The following is a 23,065-nucleotide window of genomic DNA, read 5'->3' as shown; positions in this document are numbered from 1 at the left end:
TCCTTTTATAATCTTATGCATTTTATGAATTTAAAAACATCCTATGTAGAGGTCTATAGGCTTCACCAGACTGCCAAAGGGGTCTTTGGCAGACAAACAAAAAGTTAACTACCCCTGTGATATCATAATAGATGAAAATGTATGGTTTTTGGTAATTAGCAATCTGCACATTCAGTTCTGATAGAAGATCCATTTCTCAAAACCTCAAAGATCCAGAGGATCCTAACTCTGGAAGGCAGAAATCTAGAGAGGAACCCATGTGACCCAGGATGAGACCATTTCATCTAAAAGTACAGGGGAGGTTGGAGTGAATACATCAAAGAAAACGTCACCTAGTATAAAAAAAAATTACTGCCAGTCTAAGCAGTTGGTGTAAAGGACCTCTCAATCCCAAATCAGAAGATTAAATGTGAAAAGACAGATTATACAATTACAGAAATTCCAATCCAACTTATTTGAACAAGGTCTTGACTATAAAAAAGAGAAATGGATAAAAAGTAATGACAATTATCCTATTATCATTTCTCACAGAAATTAAATATAAAATAGTCAACACAAGGAAGAAGTCAAAAAAGTTCAAAAGTCAACTTAGTCTGCAAACATTTGCTTTCCTTGTGTTCTGAGTTGGGTGTGATTCCGGTTAGTCCCTTTGTATTTTAGGGGAAATATCTAACAAAATAAGACTCTTGCAGGTTACTTAACAGTTAATAAAAGGGATTGTACTTGGCTAAAGTAGGAGGGAGGATGTTCAATGAAGATATTAAGAGAAGGCACTGAGCTTAATTCAGCCTGAGCAAAATCTCTTGTTTCTGAGTTGCCCATGATGGTCTGTCAGCCAAGTACAGTATCAGAGAAAAGATGAAGTTCCTTGCAATTGTTTGTAATAATAAAACTAAGAAATATTTTTTATAATCCAAGTCTTTACTATCTTGAACCAATTTAGTCTCAAGGATGATTTTAATACATTTTAAGGAAAAAAAATTGACTAACCTGCAGGAGGGCTGGGAGTGGGGTTGAGATATAGAGAACATTTCTCCCACTTCACTGTGCTAAAATGGAAAAATGTGGTATCCATTGATAACACTGAAGTATGGTACAAACTCATTTATAAAACATTACAGAGGTATATAATAAAATATAACAAACAGTATTTTGATACTAAAAAAAAAAAGAAGAAAATCAGTGTGCAAGGAAATGGGGGGAAGGCAGCTTGTTATGAGACCTACCTAAACCAACCCATCCAAAGAACTCTTATACATGGTACTGGAAGAGCATAAAATAGATTCAAAGATTTCTGAACATTTCTTCATCTACTCATCATCAATGATAGCAGAACTACCATATTTGCAAAGGAATTTTTAAACCCTAACTCATAACTGTTTGGATTATGGGAGTCTGAGTAGAATGAAGAGGTTAAAAAGTTAGATATTAAATGTTTAATAATTTAAGAGCTTTGGCTTTTGGCTTTTCTCCCAGGCTCAGTGCCCAGTTCTGCTGCTTAAGTTGCATCCCTGAAACAAGATGGTAAAGGTCGGAGTCAACAAATTTGGCCCTATTGGGCCCCTGGTGACCAGGGCTGCATTCACCTCAGGTGGAGTAGATCATCAATGTGATTGTGGCCATCAATGACCCCTTCATTGACCTCAACTACATGGTTTATATGTTTCAATATGATTACACTCATAGCAAATCCAAGGGCACTGTCAAGGCTGAGAATGGGAAGCTGGTGATCAATGGAAAAGCCATCACCATCTTCCACGAACGGGATCCCACCAATATTAAATGGAGAGATGCTGGAGCCGAGTATGTTGTAGAGTCCACTGGAGTCTTTACCACTATGGAAAAGGGTGGGGCTCACTTGAAAGGTGGAGCCAAGAGGGTCATCATCTCTGCCCCTTCTGCTGATGCCCCAATGTTTGTGATGGGAGTGAACCATGAGAAATATGATAATTCCCTTAAGATTGTCAGTAATGCTTCCTGGACTACCAATTGCTTGGCCAAGGTCATTCATGACAACTTTGGCATTGGGAAGGACTCATAACTACAATCCATATCATTACTGCTACCCAGAAGACGGTAGGTAGCCCCTCTGGTAAGCTGTGGCGTGATGAGTGTGGTACTGCCCAAAACATCATCCCTGCTTACTGGCACTGCTAAGGCTATAGGCAAGGTCATACCTGAACTGAATGGGAAGCCCACAAGCATGGCCTTCTGTGTTTCTGCTCCCAATGTATCTGTTGTGGATCTGACCTGCTGCCTGGGGAAACCTGCCAATTATGATGATATCAAGAAAGTGGTGAAGCAAGCATCAGAGGGACCATTGAAGGACATCTTGAGCTACACAGAGGACCAGGCTGTAGCCTGTGACTTCCACTTCACTCTTCTACCTTTGATGCTGGTGCTGGTATTGCCCTCAATGACCATTTTGTCAAGCTCATTTCCTGGTATAGCAATGAGTATGGTTATAGCAACCATGTAGTAGACCTCATGGTCTACATGGCCTCCAAGGAGTAAAGTGGAAAGCCAGATCTTCATCCCCACCCAAAAAGAGGAGATCCACCCCTGGGGAGCTCACATTCCTAACCTATGTTCCTATACTAGGGATCCTATGTCCCATTCACATCCTTGTTCCAAAGCACCCCTGTAGTAGGGGGAAGAAGCTTAGAGTCCTGTATTTTGTACCATCAATAAAGTCACCATATTCAGTGCAAAAAAAAAAAACATAGTTTAAGAGATTTTCTGGTTAGACCAGGTCTGGTTAGCTGAGTTATATATCTAAAAAGAGTTGAAATATCCTCCTAGGCCTAGGCCATAAACTAAAACATTAGTCAAAGACTAAAAGTGGTTTCAGAGAGCAATTCAGCGGAAATCCATGCAGAGAACAACATGGCAAGAGAAAAAACAAGCAGAGAATCCTAGAGTAAAGGAGAATACAACTAGAATAGAACATCATCAGAGGACTCTGAATGAACTTGGGAGATCCAGCTGTGGTATTGGAGGCAGAGAAGAATTTCAGAGGAGACACAAAGCCAGGAATTTAACTTATCCTGGGCATGTGTGTACTCTGGGCAAGCATGTTGTGCACACCCCAACTTCCTCTGTTCATATGGTAATAAGTGGGAGAGTATACCTCTGTGATATATTTTGGGGGGCGATTCTTGTAACTTTTTGTGCTATTTAGATTTTTGATTAGGCTAGTGTGTCTTTCGGGTGGCTTGTGAAAGAAACAGGAAGTGGAAGCTCATGAGTTGCTAAGACATTATATGGTTTAATTGGGATAGATTTCAAGGGACTTATGTGAAAAGAGGGGCTGTGTAATCCATGAGAAATAAATCATATAAAAAGGTTATTATTATAGTAATGTGTGATCACAGAAGAAGGTGGGCTAAGTTATATATCAAAAGTGTGAGATAACAAATGGGTAATCTAGTTCTTCATTAGTACCCAAGAAATGTTGGAAAGACACAGAGAAAGGGATGTGGAGTTTTGAATATATCCCCTATGAAGGATTTATGGAAAGATATGAACATGAATTGCATAAGATATGAAGGAGTTTTGGTCTGCACTGGTGGACGATTATTACCATTGATGAAATCACAAATCTACTGAAATCTCTAAAGTAATTTCTCTTGTATAATGGTACCACATTAGACTTAACTTGGCCACTTCCCAAACTAAGTTCAGCAAATATTTCCTTTTTTTTGATGGTTTTAAAATTACTTGCATTATGAGTAATTTATTTGATCTCTTCTTTATGACAAATGGCCTTATGTTACTTCAGGCAAGTCATTTAATCCTTCTGAGTCTAAATTTCTTCATTTCTAAAATGAGGAGATAATCAAATCAGATGTGCATAAAACATTTTGCCCCACAAAATGCTACATAAATATGAGGTGACAATTAATAATAATTGATAATGAAATTCTTCCAATCTGAATGTTAGTAATTGAGGCTTCCCCATCACACTTCTCAGATGGGCAAAGATGATAAAATAGGCACATGACAATTGTTGAGGTATCTATGTGGAAAGTTATACTAATGTAAAGTTGATGAAGTTGTAAATTGGTCTAGCAATTTTGGAATACATTCACTAACTCTAACCCCAAAGTCACCAAAATATGTATATCCCATTACCCAGAAATACCACTACTAGCCTATATCACCAATGTGATACACATAGCAGCTGCTATGAATATGTAGATGTATTTCCAGGGTTGAATTGCAAAATATAACAAACTCTCTCTCTCAAAGATGAAACCAAGATATTTATTCAGATACCAGAAAGCCAATTTCACCACGGTAATGGAGAAGTTTTTACATATTACCAATGTAGGAAGCACTGCCATTCCCAAGCCTTCCCTCAGATAGGCCTCCCCACAAACAAGTTCTGAGCAAAGTTTCTCCCTCTCTCATTCATGCTAGCTCTTCTGCCTCAGCTCTCTTCCAGCTTTCCTCAGCTCTGCCTCACTCTCTCTTCTTGTTCCACCCATTTGGCAAGCTCCTTCCACCATGGGCTTCATGTGATTCAGCTGTGGGCTGGGCCAAAACTCAAAGCAGGTCACATGGGCCTATTAAGGGGCAGGGAAGATCTTCAAATTCCCTCAACATTACATAGCCTTATGGACCAAAGAAATGAAAGAAAGAGGGTAAATGTATCAACAGCAGCGCTCTTTGCTATATTAAAGAAATAGAAACCAAGGGGTGCTTACCAACTGAGGAATGGCTGATTAAATTGTGGAATATGAATGTTATGTAATATTATTTCAATCCAAGAAGTGATGAGATGGTTTCAGAGAAACCTGGAAAGAAATTACATGAACTGATGCAGAAAGAAGTGAATAGGATAAAGGGAACACTTTATACAATAACAACATTGTAAGGAAAAAAAAAACTTTCAAAGACTTTAAAACTTTGATCAATGCAATGACCAACTACTATTCCAGAGACCCAGTGCTGAAATATGCTACCCACATCCTAACAGATAGGAAATGGAATAAGATTCAAAATAAGACATTTTTAGACATGGTCAATGTGGGGATTTGACTATGCATATTTATTACAACAAAAGGGTGGTTTATTTTTTTTTCAACTCGGGGTAGGGGAAAGGAATGGAAAAGGAAACTAGGGACAGAGTGACTCCCACTCCCTAAGAAAAAAGAAAAAAGAAGAGATAAAAGTTCACAGATGGGAAAAGAAGTAAGGATTAAATGAATCATAGGCAAGGAGAACAGCTTTGGAATTTGCATATCAAATTTGTTACATACCAATAAATATTTGTTGATTTGTCTTTGGGAAAAAAAAAAGCAGTACATAGTAGAGATTGATGGCTTCATGTACTCTTTTTCTGTTCTACATATATTGATGTGAACATTTTATTTGTTCTTTGCTAAGTTTGGAATGGGGGCAGCTAGGTGGCATAGTAGAGTGCAGCTCCTGGAGTCAGTAAGACCTGCATTCAAATTTAGTCTTAGACATTTACTAGCTGTTTGACCCTGAGTAAATCACTTAAGTCTTCACCTCAGTTTTCTCATTTGTAAAATGAGCTGGAGAAAGAAATGGTAAACCACCCTAGTATCATTACCAAACAAACCCAAATGTAGTCATGAAGAGTCAGGTGCACCTGAAACCACTGGAAAAAAAAACAAACCCACAATTAGGAATTTTTTTAAATAATTAATACAGTTTTCCAGTTTTTAAAAAAAATAGAGCTTGGTCTGATGTTTCTGGGTGTTATTTTTTAAGTCCTTTTGCAACCTGTAAATATATCCTTGTCTAACTTTTACATCTCTGTCTCTGTTTATCTGTCTTTATCACTCTTCTCTCCCTCCTTCCTTACCACTCTCAATATGAGTCTAGGTTTGTTTCTTTAGAAATGACTATATGCCAGCTGTCACATCCCCACTTCCTACTAGGACAGGGCAGATGGCACAAGTGACAAGACTAGGAAAGAAAACCTCTGGGGTTGGGGGAGGGGGAGCAATTGTGGTCCAAGTTGTAATTCTGGTGCATGAGTGTAATGTGTCAATTCAAGCCAGAATTCATGAGTAAACAAACACACAGGTCTAGGAAGGATTTAGAAGATATTTTGGCCATAGTCCAAAGATGAGGGTGAGAGGTGAAGGCACAACAAGGAAGACACCGTGAAAGGAGCACAACTAATTTTTGTTATTGTGCAATTTCTAGGTCCAAGACAGGAGTGGTATACTAGCCACATCCTTTTTGTAGGTTTAGCTATAGACCTAGATGCTAACATTTTAAGCAATCATTTTCTGAGTTTGCTTTATTTTTGAGACTGGTTCTCTTCCTATTTTGCCTTTGGGTGGACTTGTATGGTCATTAACAGGTCTGATTCCAATTCTAATCAGCTGGGAAGCTTTCATTTATTCCACTTTTTTTTCTTAATTGGTCAGGTTTACCCCTTCTTGGGTAGCCTGGAGGGTTTCCATTCCTTGGCTTCTCATAATACTGGTTTCAGGCTTAGCAAGGGCACCTCATCAGCTTCAGCAGTTCAGAACTCCAGAATGCAAACAATCCAACAGCGCCACCTTCCTCTGTAGCAAGAAATATAGGTGTTCTACCACACCTGGCTGAACTCTTTTTTTTTAATTCATTAATATAATTTGTTTTTATTTTATCTACATTTCCCAACATAAGTCTTTCCCTTCCTCCTCACAGATATCCCTCACCTATAATGAAGAGTAAAAAAAGGGAATAAAAAAGTACTGCAAACAACACTAACCAACATGTAGAAAAAGTTTTATTACATACAGTGTTCTACACCTATAATCCTTTACTTCTTCAAAAAAGAGGAAAGAAATATCTTCTGGGGCAGCTACGTGGCTCAGTGAGTAGAGTACCAGCCCTGGAGTCAGGAGGACCTGAGTTCAAATCCAGCCTCAGACATATAACACAAAATTAGCCATGTAACATTGAGCAAATCACTTCACCCCAATTCCCCTGCCTTCCCCCTCCAAAAAGCAAAAAATAAAATAAAATATTACATACACACACATATATAAAACCAAGCTTGGTCATTTGAATTTCACAGCAATCAGTTTTGATATCAAAATAATAATTTTAAAGACATGTTTAATGCTCTGGAAATATTTTAACTTGAAGCTTCCTTAAAATGGTGTGACCTGAGGTTTAAAGACCATTTACATAAGACTCTCCTGATTGTTGGTGATTGATTATTTAAGAGTCTATGGATGAATAAGAAGCAGGATTGATGAAAGCTTTAGAGCTGCGATGTTGATCTTCTCATTTCTAGCTTTGAAAGTGAGAGAAAACATGTGGTTCTAGATTCTCCTCCAAGAGAGGTCCTTAAAGGGAGAGAAAGACTCTGGGAAGAAAGCAACATATAGAGGAACTGGCATCTCAATCATGCCTCAATCCCAGCTTACTACCCTAGGGAATTTAGGGAACTTCCCCTCTGAGTGAGAACTGGGATTCTTTCTGTTTCTCTGTCTGTCTTTGTATGTCTTTGTTTCTCTCTCACACTGAGATATTTCACACTCGGTGGGAAAGTTTATTTACTCTGTATATTGTCTGGTATATTCTTCTTTGATTTCTGTTAGCCACCAGTTTGGATAAAGGGTTTATTTTCTACTTGTCTTTGTGAAACTGGCATTTGGTGGGAGGGGAAAGTCAAGCCTTGCATATATAGCTTGGTTCGCTCCTTCCCTATTATGAAATACTGGTCAGGAGCTCAGCCTGAACCTAGATGAACAGTATTCAGAGGGGATACACACACACACACACACACACACACACACACACACACACACACACATATATATATATATATATATATATATGGAGTTATAGATATATACACACATACATATATACACACACATATATGCATATACACACAGGTACATACAGACACACATATTATATATTTAATTTTCTAACCCAGCACTTTTTCAGAGGACAGTAGAATGTCCTGCCTATCATACAAATATCTTGCTTCTCCTCCTGGCAGGAATCAATATCTTCCTTGGAGAAGGATGAATGGAAAAGACTGTAAGGATATCTATTTATTCCTCCATATGAACTATATCTAGAAAGACCCAAATGGGTCATAAACTACATGGTCAACAATACATGTCCCCCTTACAAAGACATTAAATGAAACTTCCTTCAGAGATGGTCACCAGAATGAAAGGCAGGCTACCAAGTTCTCTTATATCTGTTGAAGCAAAACCCTAAAGTTTGTACCAGACTGAATAGTGATCTAGAAGTCCAATCAGAAATTATAGTAAGTGACATTGCATCCCAGAAATGAAAACTAGAATAGACCAAACAGAAATCAATGAGTTTATGAGAGAGCAAGAAATGTTGGAATAGAATCAAAAGACTGAAAAAAATAGAAAAAAGTAAAAAAAATATCTGACCTATATGTATGTGTGTGTATATGTGTGTATATAAACTATAGACCTGGAAAATAGTGAAGAAAAGATAAATATCACTTGTATTCCATGAAAACCATAAAATTTTTTAAAGACCTCATCACAGGGCAGAGTAAGGATATATAGAATCAATCCACAAACTCCTGAAAAGAATCCCCAAAAGGAAAAGTTCCAGGAATTTCATAGCCAAATTGAGCTCTCATATCAAAAGGAAGACAAAACTGGAAGCATCCAGAAAGAAGGAGTTGAAAAGTCTTGAAAAAGTCTGGGTTATACAAGACTCAGAACCTTCTACTAAAAAATGAGAGATCTTGGAATACAATATTTCAAAATACAAAATAGACTTACAACCAAGAATAACTTATTTTGCAAAGTTCAGAATAATCATACAGGATTATTCTCAGCATTTCTAATGAAAAGACCAGAGCTCAGTGGGAACTTAGAAATATAAATACAAGAGTCCGGAAAAAAAGAAAAAAGGTAAATTTATTTGAGCCACTGGAAAGAACTATGTGATGACACATAGCATGCTAATAGGAAGAGAAGAAACAAGAGTTTCAGAATCTTATCATCTTCAGAGTTATTGTGGGAGTGTAATGGTAATGAAATTTAAAGATTCCGTTGTATTGGAAAGCTAAGAGGTACTTAGCACCTAGTTCAAATTAAGCCTCTGTTAAAGAAACAGAAGGTATGAAGTCCTGTTGCTGAAGTAACAGGAAGGGGCTGAAAAGGGAGGAGCAATACTGTATATAAGGAAAAGGCGCAGAGAAGGAGAGTCAGAGCTCCTTGGGATAAGCTTAGTGGAGTCAGAAGCAGCTGCTGCTGAGGAGGCTGAAGAGAAAGGGCCCAGGCTGGAGAGAATGATTTTGATTTGGGGAACCTGGGTGAAGTGATTTTGATTCTGGGAACCAACTGGAGCTTCTGCTGGTTGCTGCCAAAGACTGAGGAAGCATAACTGTGATACTGGTACTTTGCATGAACCTGTTTTGTGGCTTTGTTAAACCTTGACTTCCTGGGAACAGAGACTGTGAAGGATTTAAGGTGGACTGGACACTGTGAGCTTCAGCATGGAACAGTAAGTGCACGGAGAGCTGGACAAGGACCTGGGAGCTATTTGCCTTTGAACCCAGGTGACAGTTTGGTGAATCCAGGTAGGAGCTGGGACCATGGAAGGGGATCCAGGGAATCTGAGAGACTACCTGGGGTCAAGCTGAAAGAAGACTTTACTTGGATACTGTATACTGAATGAGAAGATTGTAACTTATTTGTGACTGAGGTATTTTACACTACCCCTTAAGAGAATGCTGTGGTAGTAACTGATATTGTAACTTAGTGTGCCGCATGAATGGAGAACTTTGACTACAGTATTTTGTGACCTTTAAGGATGATTTAATGATTGAGTTGATTGAATGGTTGAGTTACTAAGTGATTGATTGATTAAATGATTATCCTTTGTTTAAAACTGTGTGACCACTGTGGTGAAAACTTTGTGGCCATTTTCTGTGATAAGTTGTGAATGCTATATTTTGATTATCTGTGATAAGTTGTAACATTGTGAATGCCGTACCTTGATTTACTGTGAATGTGTTGCTCTGATTTGCTATTGAATAAACAGCATGTTCAATATACTACGTAATCAGAACCTTAAGAGCTGTTCACAGTAGTATTCTTCTGGAAAGCTGCTCGTTCATTGACTTTACAGGGAGTTAAATAATAAAAACAGAGATTTGGGTATATTATTTCTGTTCTCTGGATTTGAAGCTAGAGATAAGAAAGTAATGTAAAAGGAATGTACTAGTTTTGAAAGGAAGAAGGGGGATGTGGAACTTGTTATCTCTTATTATTGGGATGCATAAAAACAATAGTATCCAAAAATGAAAGAGGGGCATCAAATGACCCTCACTCTTATTTGAAAAAAAAAATTGAACACACACACAGTTTGGTGCAGAAATACATCAGATTCTATAGGGAGACAACAAGGATAGAAAGAGATTGTGGTGATTGAGAGAAAATGATGCTGAGGAGGGAATAGTCCCAAGCAAAACAATCTTCCAAGAGGATTTAAAGGTATAGAGTGTGGGCGGAAAAACAAGAAGAAACTAGATTCTAAAGGAGGACCTGCTATAGATTGCCTCAGACAATGGGGGAATGAATAACAAATTATTTTGTGTGAATTTAATGGAATATTACCATGTTTGTATGAAATGACTAATGAGACATGTCAGAGAATCTTGGGTGGTGTGAAGTGAGCAGAGTAAGTGGGAAAACAATTTACCAAAAGAAAGCAGTACTCTAAAGAAATACAACTTTGAAAGACTTAAGAACTCTGGTTAAACAAGACAAAACAAACCATTTCACCAGAGGATCTATGATGAATTATATTAACCACCTGCCAATAGACAGATGAGGGACACAAAATAGAGAGACATGCATTTTTGGACAAAGCTACTGTGCATTAATTAATTTTGCTTGAATATGCTTATTTATTATACGGTTTTTAATTTGGTGAGGTTGGGAGGTTTAGAAATACTAATTCAAATAAAAGGGGGGCATTAAGACATTTTTTAAAAATAGGTAGAAAAGAAGAAGAAAAGGAAGTTGAGAAGGAAGAACAGATAAGCAAGAATGTTGAAACTAACTTGTAGAACTTATTTTATATTTTTAAAAAAGCAAGTGGTATAAAATGGAGATTCATGTTTATAGATATAATTTTTTTATTTTTTGTAGTCTGCTATTTCTGATGTTTAAGTTCAAAAATTTAAAAGACATGATTGAATTTTAAAAAGTACTTTCTCTAGGTTGAATCCTCTCAGTTACTTAGAATTTAGAGGCAGGACTCCAAGAGTCTTGCTTTTGTCTTGAAGTTCATAACTTAGACAAAAGGAATAGTCTTTGATGCTATAAACTTTAAAGATTTGTGAAATTTTGACTCTTCCCTGGAGTTTTTATAACATATTAAAATATTTTCTCTAAAAATTATTTGGTTTTTCCTTTCCAGCTCGGTCTTTGTAATATCTGGACAGAAATGGAGTCAAGAGAGCCAACAATCCTGATATTTTTCTGTGTTGTGGCAATCTTTCACTTTTGAAAAGGTTACTTAATATTAAAGCCAAGTTACAGGATCCTAATCAAGAAATAACCAGGAATAGGGGGTTTACCAAATGCCACAAACATTGATTAAGCACCTACAGTGTTTAATCAGAACATTATTATTATTACTCAGAGAGATACACTAATTTGATAAGACTTGACAACTGCCTTTGTGTACTACACGCTTACCAGTCTAGAACAGAGGTTCCCAAACTTATTTGGCCTACTGCCCCCTTTTCAAAAAAAAGTTACACAGGGTCCCCTGGAAATCTACTTTCTTTAACTTTCTAACATTTAGGTTTTTTTTTAATTTGTAATTTCAATATATATATGTAAATATATGTATATATATTTTTAAAAGGACACACCTTAAATTGAGTGTTATTGTAAATTTATGGTTTTTTCCTGCATTGAAATTTTGATAACACAATATTGCATCATGTAATATTACAGTATTGCATTGTAAACAAGTCATTACACACAGATATTCCTGCTGATGCATGCTAGACTTCCCAACAATGTGCAACACACCTGCCAATACTTGCTTGTTAAGACCCATCAGTGGACTTGACCATTGATCCAGGTATAACTTGCACTTTCTGTGTTTATTTGGGAAATAATGAATCATCACAACTTTAACTCTGTTACACAACAGATGAAACACATACAAGTATTTTTTCAACAATTTTTTCTTTTCTCTTCTTTCTTTATTGCTCTCATTTTTATTTAATGCCCCCCCAATTACACCTGAGGCTACTACCACCCCCCATCATTCCAGCACCCCCAGGGGGTGATATTGCCCACTTTGGGAATCTCTGGAAGGACAATGAAACATATACACAGATAATTATAGTACATAACAATATTTTACAAATGCTTCAGAGAAGTTCCAAACAAAGTGAAATCCATCGGGGAAGTATATTTCAAACAAGGGCACTGAACTACATGGAGGAGGTAGCTTTTTAAATGAACTTCAACAGATGGATTGCGAATTTAATAAGGAGAGATAGAGACAGACAGAGAGACAGACAGACAATTTTAGGTATAGGAGTGAACTTGAACAAAGTCTGAGTCAGGAAAGCCCGTGTTCAGAAAATAGAGAGGTGTCCAGCTCAGAGCATAGAGGGAGAATAATATGAAATAGAGAAGTGGGGTTGTACCAAAGTGGAGAGGGATTTGAATGATAGTCAAAGGGGTCAGAATTTTACTCATTAGGCAAAAGGGAACCATTGAAGATTGATGAAGAGAAGAGTGGAATGACAAGGCAAGACTATACAAACATTTGATGACTGGTAGGTGAAGAACATTAAATAGAGCTGCGGTGAAATGACAGGCAGTATGATATGGTGGATATAGTGCTGTTCCTCAAAGTCAGAAAGATCTGGGTTTAAATCTTTTTTTTTAATTATTCAATAAATTAACCCATTTATTGTTGGACTATGGACTACAGATAATTGATAAGATTTTACTGGTCTTTCGATTCCTTCAGTCTTCTGATGGCAGATTTGACTGTGACTGCAGAGGTGGTATTGTAGGTCCATGAACCAGCAGCTACTGTTTTCATACAGGATCCACAGTGCCAGATACCCACAGCCCATCTCTTCATTTTGGTTTTGCCACAGAAGGAGCAGGTATACTTGGCATCCTGGCTAATTTCAATTTTCTTCACCATTTTCCTGAGGGATGCACCATAACATGTTCACTTTTTACCAACAATTCCGACCTTCTTGGTACGTTTTGCCCTCCTCCCCTCCTGTGGGCTCGGGTGCATGGAGCCCGGCCCCTGAGCCAGGTCCCGGGCCAAAGGGTACCCCGGAGGCAGAGGGCCGGGTGGGGGTAACATGAGTAAGGCAGAGGCCAGAGAAGAAGGACGGGGGATTCTGAGTCACAAAGGGCCTGAGGTGGGGTAGATGGCTGCAGACGGAGGGAGGCCTATACCCGGAGAGAGCCAGCTTACCGTGTTAGTGGCTCTGGGGCTGGAGCTTGGAGAGGGCGGGTTTAAATCATGACTGTAATCATGCCATATAACTTTTCTGAGACTCAGTTTACTCATCTGTAAGATGGACATAATATAATACCTGTATTCCCTATGTATATAGAGTTTTTGTGAGGTTTGGTTGTAGTAATATTTATAAAACACTTTCCATCATTGAAATGCTATATAAATGTCAACTATTACCAGATAGAATGTAAAGAGGAGGAAATAATTTAACCAGACAAGAAGCCAAGAAATGACTATAGGGGATATAAACTTAGATAGAATATTGTAGTGCATTTTTAGTCATAGGAACTTTTTACTCATGGATCAAATCATGTTTTTTGCCTACTCAAAATTCCAATTGTCTACTGAATAAAGTAAAAGTACTTTAGACTAAAGTTCAAGGCTTCATATAATCTGGTATTCCCTAAACTTCCTAGCCAAGTGTGGAGAAATTTATAGATTATATTGCATTTAGAATTAGGGGCCACTTGAGCTACTACACTAGCTGTGTGATTCTAGAGGAGTCACTTAGGCTCTCTGAGACAGCTCCTTTATCTATAAATTGGCAATAATAATAGCTCCTATCTCACAGGGCTATATTGAGAATCAAATGAGAAGGCACGAACATAAAATGTGCAAATTTTGCAAACTAAAGCACTTTATAGGTGTTAGTTGATGTTTACAGTGGTTAATATATCTTCAAAGCTTCCATTTACTTTTTTCTTGATTTAAACTATACTTACCATCCAAGGAAATTTTTCCATGCTTTCTGACCTCTGTGACCTTGCTCAAGTATGTTGCCTTTTTTTTCTGGTCCTTTCTCTAAATAAATTTCCAACTATCCTACAAAGTTCAACTCAAATGGCACCTCTTCCATGAAGCCTTCCCTGATCCTGTCAGTTAGTAATGAACATTCTCTACTTGGATCTCACAGAATACCTTTAAAAAACATTTTATAAGCTTGTAGAATAACCATAATACAAAATAATATATTATATATATATATATAATAGCACTACTAGGCTATATAGGCTCTAGCAGAGAAGGGAACATGTCTTACCTGTCTTACTATGATCTTCTCCAGTACTTAGCTAAGTGATTCAAATAAAGGAATTGCTTTAACATTTGTCATTGTTGTTGTTAAATTATATTTGGTAGCTTGTGAAATCAGGAACCTACTGGGCATGCCATGTGAATTTTCCCACCTGTTCCCTTGTAACCTTTGTACATGCAAATGCACATGCATATACACACACAAATACACACAGATTCATAAGACCATATTTGAAAGGGGAATGAGGCACTACCAAACATCTGACCTGCTTTCTTGACAATTGGAGTTAGAAACACTTTGAAATGGAAATTGAGTTGTGTGGTGATTTGGTTTGGGGAAACACAAATGGCCTTGATTATTGGGCTAGATAAATTAAAGCCCATAAAAATGTATGTTGTATGACCACATAACATCTGAGTATATAGTATCAGCTTGCATGTGGGTATCCTAGAAAAAAACTGTACTCTATAAATATGCATCCACTTGAAACCCATCATCTCAAGGAGTTCAGATTCTAATAAATGAGGCAATATGCTCATATACATAAAGAGGTATGTATAAAACAGGGTAGATAAGTGGCACAGCAGATGGAGCACAGGACTTGGAATCAGGAAGACTCATCTCCTGAGTTCAAATCAGCTATGTGACCTTAGACAAGTCAGTTACCCTGTTTGTCTCTGTCCCTTATTTGTAAAATGATCTGGAGAAGGAAATGGCAAACCTCTCTCATATTTCTGCAAAGAAAATCACAAAATGGGGTCATGAAGAGTTGGACATGACTGAAATGACGTAACAACAAAAATGTATAAAACACATACAAAGCAGGTGGGCATCCCCTCAATGTCCAGTTCTTTGCTTCCATAAAAGATGTTGCTACAAATAATTTTGTACAGGTAGGCCTTTTTCTGACTAATCACTTTCCTGTCTTTATTAAGTATATGTGAGCAACCTAACCTACTAAGGATTTGATTCCTCTCTTACCATTATAAAGTAAGAATATTAGTTTGTGTTTATTTCTTGTGGAGTCACTACACTATAACTCTATAGTTAGATGTTGAAGGTCACTAAAGTGAAAAGCAAGGAGAGAAGGAAATGTGTTCTTGGGCCTTGTGATGCAAATAGAGCTCAGGTGGAGAGGGTGAGGATAATTGGGTTTGAGGCCATTTATAGCTTCAGTGATAGAGGTTTGGAAAGGTGTTCAATAAGGACCGAAGAGATGATAATGATATGGAAATTGGAAAAGGAGTTTCCATAGGGCCCAGAATTTGACTTGCTGAGTCTATTCAAAGAGTCCATGTCTTCACTGCAGAATTCCCATACAGGACAAGGAAAAAAAGTGAAGCATATTCTTCTTGTATTTTTCCTTACTAAAGAAATTCTGAAGTCCAGAAAAAGAAAACATTTTGCTGTGTTTCTAAACTCTCCACTAAAGTATCTACAGGACATACAGGTATGATAAGATGAAATTAATCAAAATTCCAAATTCTATTCAAAACCACCAGTAGTAATACTCACACTGCAGAAAAATAAAATATACCAAAGATTTATAAGGGAGAAAGTGGATAATACTTATTGCTTTCCATCCTCTTAAAAAAGATAACAATAACTCACATTCCTATAGAACTTTATGGTTTACAAAGCACTTTCTGTAACCTGAAGAGGTAGGTTATGGAAGTTTGCTATTCCTCTTTTGTAGATAAGGAAAGTGAGGTTCAGAGATGTTGTATTACTTATTTAGTATTGCACAGCCTAGAGTTACTAGGATTCAAGCACAGACTTTTGCCTTCAAAGATCCCCTATCTTTGAATGATTACTGTCTTGGTTCTTTAACCTTTTCATGTTTCTGTGATTGAAACTAGAGTTTCTGGTGACCCAACAATCCCACTGCTATGTATATACCCCCAAGGAGGTAAAAAAAAGAAAATGAAAAGTACCATATCCACCCAAATGACCAGATCAGCAATTTTGCCTTTCAAAGAATTTAAAACATAGTAGATTTCCACTGACTATGAAATGGCTAGACAAATTATTATACATGATTGTAATGGAATATTATTGCTTTCCATCCTCTTAAAAAAGATAACAGTAACTCACATTCCTATAGAACTTTATGGTTTACAAAGCATAAGAAATGTTGATTATGAGAAATTCAAAGAAGCATTCAAAGACATAATTGCTGATGCAGAATGAAGTAATCAGAACCAGGAAAACAATATGTGCAATGAGTACAACATTGTAAATGGAAAACAGCAACAGTAACAGAAAAAACAACAAACCCCAAAGCTTGTATAATTAAAATGGCCAGTTTTGGCCCTGGAGAAGAATTGATAAAATGTACCTCACTCTTTTCTTTGCAAAGGTATTGTAGGTGTAGATTATTGACTTCACCAAATGACTCAGTTGATATATTGGTTGGTTTTGCTAAGCACTCTCTCTCTCTCTCTCTCTCTCTCTCTCTCTCTCTCTCTCTCTCTCTCTCTCTCTCTCTCTCTCTCTCTCTCTCTCTCGTCTCTCTCGTCTCTCTCGTCTCTCTCGTCTCTCTCGTCTCTCTCCTCTAACTGCTTGTTGGGTTGGGAAGCAGGAAAAGATACATTCAGAAATAAAAGCATGGCATGTTTATAGGATGTGCCCAGGTATACTCTAATGTTTCAACAATAATTGGTATTTTATGTCTTGATTTTTAATTTGCATTTTAAGGTAAAGTTTTGGTTGTTAATTTAAAATATTTAGTTTAAGTTTAGTTAAGTGTTGTTTCTTTAGTTTGGTGAATAAAAATAATGTCCTTTATAATTGAATATTAGATATATTTTTTGCCTTAAAAATCTGAGTCTATGTCCTAATGAAATGTATTGTATATATTTATGACTGAAGGTGACATTAAAAACAAAATACATCAGTAACATTTTGTTTCCAAAGTAAGTAAAGAGTGGACTCACCTGTGAATCCCCAAAGGTTTTTTTTTTTTTTATCAAAGAATCTTGGTGTTTCTGAAGATCATACCACTTCAGATTGTCAGAGCTTCAAAACCAAACAAACAAATAAACTTGTGGATTTTTCCTCCTCATCATCAAAAATATGTGCTAGAGCCAGCTCAAACCAGCTGGGGAACCAGCTGTTAAATCTTCACTGTATTTATACTATGGAAATCAACAAATGCTACAAATCAGGATTTGATTATTGTTTTGCTGATTATCTAGACTTATGAAGATGATGGAGAAGATATTAATAGTGCAGATTTAACTTAAAAGTATGTTGTCAATAATTTATTTTTTTGGTAAGCCAGTTGTTAAACACTTACCAGCATACTCCTGTTTGGAAGGAAATTACAGAGGAATTCCAATGATTACAAATTTAACATCTGAATGTTTCAAGGACCTTAACAATACAATGTACATACTACTTAAGAAACAGTGTGGTAAGGTGGAATGAACATGTGTTCTAGATTCAGAAGATCTGGGTTCCCACAAGACATTTTATTGTTGTTGTTCAGTTGTTTTTCAGTCATGTTTGACTCTTTCTGACCCCTTTTGGGATTTTCTTGACAGATACTGGAGTGGTTTACCATTTCCTTCTCCGGCTCATTTTACAGATGAAGAAAGTGGGGCAAACAGGGTTAAGTGACTTGTCCAGAGTCACACAGCTAGTAAATATCTGAAGCTGGATTTGAACTCAGGAAGAAGAATCTTCCTGATTCCAGGCCCAGTACTCTATCCACTTCACCACCTAGCTACTTTCATACTTTTTAGCCTTTGGACAAGTCACTTCACCTCAGTAATCCATAGGTTCCTTAACTTTAAAATGCAGGCATTGGGGTAGCCGACCTCTATAGTCTCAACTTTGATCCATGATTCTATTATCCATCTCATCCAAATGAGGTCACACTTTTCTTAAAACTGGACATTAACTACAGTTTTGGTTCTTTTCTATTGTTGGCATGTAGTCAGCACCTAATCAATGACTGTTAACTTACTTTTCATGGACCCTAGAGGTTTTAGCTTTCGGTAACATTTTGTGAATCTTAGCAGAAAATGTGTTGATTGGTCTAGGGTCTATAGTGATAAGCAACAAATTGTTCTGGCTGTCATTCGAGGATTTAGTCACTAGAAAAGTAATTAAATAAGACATAGAAACAAGCAAGAACTGAGGAAGAAGTTAACGGTTTTTCATTCTAGACTTTAACTTATTTTTAACATTCTGGGGTTCACTCAGAAGTTCTCAGGCTAATTTCTTTTCTTCATATTTAATTTCTTAATTTAATGAGAAGGTTAATTTCTTTGCAGCATGACATGCTAACTTTATGTGTTTTACGACACTTTTTTGTGTCTTTGTACTTTGCATCTTGGCCCTTAGCACAGTGCCTAGCACATAGTGATATTTGGTAAATGCTTATTGACTATCCATTTTGGACAGTTTAATGTAAACATAGAATTAGAGTCATTCCTATTAAGGCATAGCAAATCAGGGTGTTTGGCCCTAGTGTTAGGCTGCTCAAGCCTAAGTCATGACTCAGAGAAGTAGTAGGTGGGGGTTGAGGTGTAGTTCCACTACCTGGTACTAATAATGCCTCCATTATAATGATTCAATTTGTTGTCAGCCTTTTGCCAGAGGTAGAGTTGGTGTAGGAAACCTGAGAAAAAGAACAATGGACTATCAATTCAAAGGCCTGGAGTCTAGTTCCACCCCTTGCACACACAGGTGTGAAACTGTATGAAACTTTACAGGCCATCTAGTCTAACCCACTCAATTTACAGATGAAGAAATTGAGGCCCAGAAGATTAAGTGACTTGCCCAAGGTCACAAAGGAGTAAGTAACAGAGCATTTGAACTCAGAGCCTGTGATTACAAGGTGACCCCTCTGTTGACACTATTATACCATGATGTCTCTAACTAACTGTATGCTCATGGGCAAGTCATATTATTCCTTGGGGTTTCAGTTTCCTTTGGCAATTCATCCATAAAATGAGTGAGTAAGATTAGATGAACTCTATAATCCTCTCCTAAATTTAATAGCATTTTATGGTTAAAAAAAAAATAAGACCCTAACAAAGCAAGTGACACTGTCCCCTAGACTTCAGGCTACTTTGATGCTTTAGTGACTTCTTCCCTTCCAGAGGAATGGTTACTTATGAGTTCCTTGGTGGATGGGACTGACTTTCCCTTTTCTTATATCCTCAGCCCTTAGAATGACTTATGGTAGGCAGTTAATAAGTATTTATTGACTGATTGACTGCAGAGACCCTTTTAATTTGCTTTTTAACCTCAGTATTTCAAAGGATCCATTGTCTGATAGTTGTGGATACCCCTTCCATCAGTGGAGATCAAAACATATCCATGCCTTCTCATGTCGTGTGATTTTTGTTTGTGTTTTTCCCTCACGTCTCACAAAGGACCCACAAACCTGCAACTTTTTGTAAATACCACTAGAACACTTTGCCAATTTGTTATTCTTCTCTCCCATGATGTTAACAATCCATCTCCTTTTTTGATCATACATTTCAGATCACACATCAGAGCTACCCCCTCTTGAGTGTAAGTCATCATTAGAAATATTCTAGGGGTGGCTAGGTGGCACAGTGAATAGAGCACCAGCCCTGGAGTCAGGAGGACCTGAGTTCAAATTCGGCCTCAGACACATAACACTTACTAGCCATGTGACCTTGGGCAAGTCATTAACCCCAATCGCCCCTCCAAAAAGAAAAATTTTATAGCCTCCTTGGCTTCACCATTCCTATTTTAGTTGTATACATGTGTCAGTGGAACACCCAGGAGGAAAAGCCCCACGCCTTATACTCACTGGTGAGTCCAGGCAATGGCCATGCATAGAGCATTGGGATTCCTTATCTCAGGGGTCCTTTCTTGTCTCTCCAAATGTGTTTTTTTTTAAAGCAATTGGGGTTAAGTAACTTGCTCAAGGTTACACAGCCAGTTATTTCTGGGTGTGGTGCTGAGTATCTGAGCCCAGATTTGATCCCCATGTCATCCCAACACTGGAGCCGGTGCTCTTACTCGCTGAGCCACCTGGCTGCCCCCAAATGTGATTTTTTAAAGTAAACCAAACAATTGAGCTAAGCAGGGCTTTGCCTTGGGAAACTCTTCATGGTATGGTGGAAAACCAAGCTGAGTTACCACACACACACACACACACACACACACACACACACACACAAACTAACCCAAACTGAAATGAGACAAGAACAAAAAGATAATTCTATGATTCTAATTTTTAAAACCTAAATAAGATCTGGGAGATAGTACACAATATATCAGCTGATTCAGGCAGCTGTCATTTTCCCCCCAGATGTGTCTGTAGTTGCAGTTTTAGGATGAGAATAGTTTTAATTTAAGAAAATAGTTGGCTCAGCACAAGCTGACCTGATGTGCCACAATATTCTCTTAGTCTAACAGATGAGTGTGTGCTAATTTAAGAACACATTGGAGGACTATCATGCAATTTGGGCTGGTAGCTCTTGTTAATTCTCACTCAATGGTACAAGCTTTCCAGCCAGAAATATTTAACCTCAGTTAGGTTTTCTCTGTTGGTCAGGATAACGTTAACTCATCTCTTCCAGACTCCTTCTATTTCTTTTATCTTTCCCATACTCTTTAAGTTTCTGATTTCATGCATCCCTTCTTCCCCATTATCATCAAGTAATCAAAAGATCACCCTAGCCTTAGGTCCTATTATTTACCTACATGTTTCTTATATGCCAGTCGATTTTGGTTACTCTTCCCCACCAAGAATCACCCTGATGATAATGGAGAGGTCCAGGGTGAACATATTATGATATGGAACATATTATGATAATGGTACATATAATGAACATGGAACTATGAAACAAAGAGTAAAGATTGTCATTAAAGAATTGGGTATTTACAAAAGAAGATGGACTAGAAATGTGGTCACAGAAAGGGGGGTAACCAAAGGCAGACATAACCTCCACTGATATCTGTATAGTGTTAAGAGAAAGTAAAGAAGACTCTAGACAATTTTAGAACATGCCTAAAAGTTGCCTTGGTTGGGCAGACATGGGTGGGTATCCATCTATACTGAAGAGGGAATCTACACTGAAGCAATCATAGATTCACTTTAGAATTTGAACTATTATCCAACCTCTCATGTTCTCCTGCCTTCATCATGAGATTCCCTTTGCTCTCTGGGTTGATTTTTCCCTACTTTGAATACCTATAGCAACTTTTGCCTTTTAGGCACTTACAAGAGTTTCACATTCTATTAAAGTTATTCATGTACTTATCTTTAGAGCTGTAAGGCAGGCAAGGAGATTGAAAGTTTGTCCCAAGGAATCATACAGGTGTGTAAAGAGACCTTGTACTTCTCTGTTGACCATTGTACATAGCACTCACATTCCAGTTCCCAGAGTCATTTAACCATACCTTTAGGGTATGGGCTCTATGCTATGGCCCTCTCTCAAAACCTGCCCTTGCTTTTACTCTGCAAGAGCCAAAAGATAGATTTCTTTTGCACATGTTTGGCCCACTCTCCCTGGGTAACTGAACATATGATTTAGACTCCTCTCTGCTGCCTCCTTCCTCCCTTCCTCCATATAATTTTTTAGGACCTAGATGAAAGAACGTCTTGTTATAACTCTATCATTTCGTGCATTGTACCCTCCTTCCTCAGATAGCACCTTGGGCTTCTACTTTGCATTTCTGATCCTCTGCCTCTTTGTGTCTATGTCTACTAGGTTATAATCCTGAAGGAAAGGAGCTAAATTTTGTTCTATCTTTGTATTCTTTGGTTTGGCAGTACCTTTTGGATATTCCCCTCTGTTTCTTAGCAAACTGCCATATATCTTTGAACTTTCAACAAATGTCTTCCTCACTTTAACTGAAACCATGATCTATCCAAGACACTGTATTGCTTATGTAACATCCCTTTTCCCAAGGAGTTAAAACAGCTGTGATACATATCCTCAGTGTATTCTGATTCAAGGCTCATAGGAGCTCTGGATGTCTCTGAAAGGGATGGTCTTGTCTTCTCCTGAAGAAGGGAGATCTGAAATCTGAGAAAACAGAAGAAGAGAGGAAGTATTACTGGGTTGAGGATGAGAGGCCCTCTGTAGGATAATAAAAGAGAGATGAAGGGAGAGCAGTCCCACTAGGAGGCCACCAGATGCTGCTGCTGTTCCTGCTGAAACTTCTGCTCTGCCTGGGAGCAAGGCACTGGGAAAAGACATCTCTGTGGAAAATCAAACAGCAAGGTGCAGAGTGGCTGCTGCTGTTCCTTTTTACCAGAGAATGAAACTGGTGATAATCTTGCTTTCCTGTCCCTTACCTCACTTATGGCTCTTGACCTGAACTTGTAACCCCAATCTTCATTTGGTAAAGAGTCTGTTTGCTTTCTCTATTTGCAATATGTTAATATGTTTTCACAAGAACTCAGTTTCTCTATGAAATTGCTTCAGGTGGTGTGTGTGTGTGTGTGTGTGTGTGTGTGTGTGTGTGTGTGATTAAATGTGAATTAGAAGGAGGCTGTGGTTGACTAGAGATGCAGAAAGAGAGAGTAGA

Source organism: Petaurus breviceps, unplaced genomic scaffold, assembly GCF_028583685.1.
Source record: "Petaurus breviceps papuanus isolate PSGF00001 unplaced genomic scaffold, PetGlider_PUasm1.0 77, whole genome shotgun sequence".
In the NCBI taxonomy this organism is placed as follows: Eukaryota; Metazoa; Chordata; class Mammalia; order Diprotodontia; family Petauridae; genus Petaurus; species Petaurus breviceps.
The sequence above is the reverse complement of the archived record's forward strand: the minus strand, read 5'-3'. Positions refer to the sequence as shown.